The 2,355-nt window shown below is 36.4% G+C and overlaps 1 pseudogene; it reads left to right on the top strand.

Moving 5' to 3' along the window:
• The first annotated feature begins 328 nt into the window (after positions 1-328).
• Positions 329-2,072, top strand: LOC114539645 (annotated as a pseudogene).
• Positions 2,073-2,355: the final 283 nt, after the last annotated feature.

Below are 2,355 nucleotides of genomic sequence, written 5' to 3'. Positions count from 1 at the left end.
TTTGAAATTGTCTTTCATGTCTTTACTAAAAGCAAAATATGCAAATATATCAATAATATGAATGCTTCCGGGTCAACCTATGTCGTTCTCTTGCAAATCTGGATGAGATTGCTTTGCCCTGCGAAGCGACGAGATCGTTTGGATTTCTTGCAAAATTTGGTGTATTTTACACAGCTGAATTCATAGAATTCATGATTAAAACATTTACTAAAACAGAAGAACCCTACAGTTAAAACTGTAACGAAATAACGTTAAAATAAAATTGACACGGTTAAAAACAATCTTTCTGCCCGTGTCCGGGTGTTTACTTTTCAGCCTGCGAACGGGAATGGTAGCATTCAAAGTGTACTGTGATATGAAAGCTGATGGAGGTATTTTTTCTAATTATTAACAATTATTGGATGAGGCTGAGCAGGATATTCGGAATAATTTAGGCGGAGGTCAATGTAATCTGACCAAATAAAGTTGACCGGAGCCTGAATTATTCTGGATTCCCGCGAAAGCCGAATTTAATAATTGTTTTATTATTCATTGGATTTTGAAGAACAATAAAAATACCTCAGCGGTAACGCTGGTCCATTTCGGGAAAGCGCCGGTCCATTGCGTGAAAGTAATGGACCGCTGAAGATTCTTCTCAGCCAATCACTTAACTCCATTTCACCGGAAGTAACGCTTGCCATATAATAATATATATTATTAACAAAAAAAAAATAAATTGCTTTGCAAAGTATCTAAAAAGACGAGGTAACGGACTTCGTAATTGCGGCTATACCCCCACCCTTACCAGAGATGGAGAGATTGAGAGCATAAGCTAGGGTGTCTGGAATTCCAAGATGTTGGCAGTTTATCTGCAAACGGGCGTGTGGTCTGGTCCGTTTCTTTTCAGAGTCACCCAATGTAAATACAAATAATTCTTAGGCTGATTTCGAACTTTTGCTCCGCTATATTGTTAGCATGGCGGAGAGATACTAGTGTTCAGTTGTCTTGTCGACGAAAAAGCTGTATTTCTTGCAATCCCGACTAAGCCAGTATTCATTGAAATTATTAAATATCTATACATCTCAGTGAAGTTAATGAGCTCACGGCAACCAGGTATATAATCCATCATAATTATCGCTACTCTGGTTTTAATAAATGAAAGTAATCTTTTTGTGGTTATTACTTTCATTTATTAAAACCAGAGTAGCGATAATTACGATGTACCCATCTGTTCCTATGGAAAGAGATAGATCTCCAAAGTGAAAGAAAATTATTGAAATTTGTTCCGACTTTCACGATGAGGTTCTTGCGCGGCTAAGTTGATTTTAGAGATTCGTATAAAAGTTATATATACATCAAATTGTTTTTAGAAGACTGAATAAATTTTTAGCCTAATAAAAATAGGGTCGAAAATTTCGTCGTAGTAGCACTTTAAAATTCTACTCATAACATATGTACAATTTATACTCATATAATTGGCAATAAGAGTATACGGAATATAAAACTGTGACGCGGTAAATGGATTTTCCATTTTGTAGGTGGCTGGACACTGGTTAATAATCTTGTTCAGAATGGATCAAAAGAAATGGATTGGTTCATGGTAAATGATTATCGACGAATCAGTGAATACAAAAACCAAAATCTCGCACTTTCAGCATATGCACTTCGCGACTTGAGATCAAAAATGTCGTTCAATCAACTCAGATTTTTCTGTCGTAAAAAGATTCCGGGACGAGTCTTTGATATCGCTACTAATAAAACCAACAATCTTGGTGAAGAAGTTATTAAGTATTTCACTGCTCAGACAAACACCCTTCCCAAGAGCTGTGGATCTTATTATCGCTTACCTGATGACAATTCTGGCCAGTCAGTGTTCTCAGTGGGGTCGTGAATCGGGACAATATAGAGTTGGTAAATGGCATCATGATAGTTTCCCAGTTCCACATCGATTATTCGATCATTTGGCCTTTATTTGTAATCAGGTTCACTGGCTAACTTCACAATCAAAAGGGCGTTGGGAATGCGACGATTGGGAGAAAAACCATGGATACACAATATCAAAAAATGACTTTTGGAAAGTGTTCGTTCGATGAACGCTCGTTTGCCAAACTATAATGTACACTATAATAGTCGTTTACAAATATAGAGCCATAAGCGTAGTAATTATGTTTTATCTCAAGCAATTTGATCAAAGTTTTAGACATTATCAACGCTTCATATCTGCCTAACGAAATGATCCAGCTAGTTTGGCATACAGGAATGGCCTGCTTGCATCTAATTATATTTGTGAAACAATTGTAAGAATCAATCAAAGTAAAAGAAAAATCCCTTCATATCCCCTTTGTCTCCGTGAACTTATAGACAAATTGCGAAACT

This window comes from Dendronephthya gigantea, unplaced genomic scaffold (assembly GCF_004324835.1).
Source record: "Dendronephthya gigantea isolate DGI-Jeju-01 unplaced genomic scaffold, DenGig_1.0 000210F, whole genome shotgun sequence".
In the NCBI taxonomy this organism is placed as follows: Eukaryota; Metazoa; Cnidaria; class Anthozoa; order Malacalcyonacea; family Nephtheidae; genus Dendronephthya; species Dendronephthya gigantea.
The sequence above is the reverse complement of the archived record's forward strand: the minus strand, read 5'-3'. Positions and strand labels throughout refer to the sequence as shown.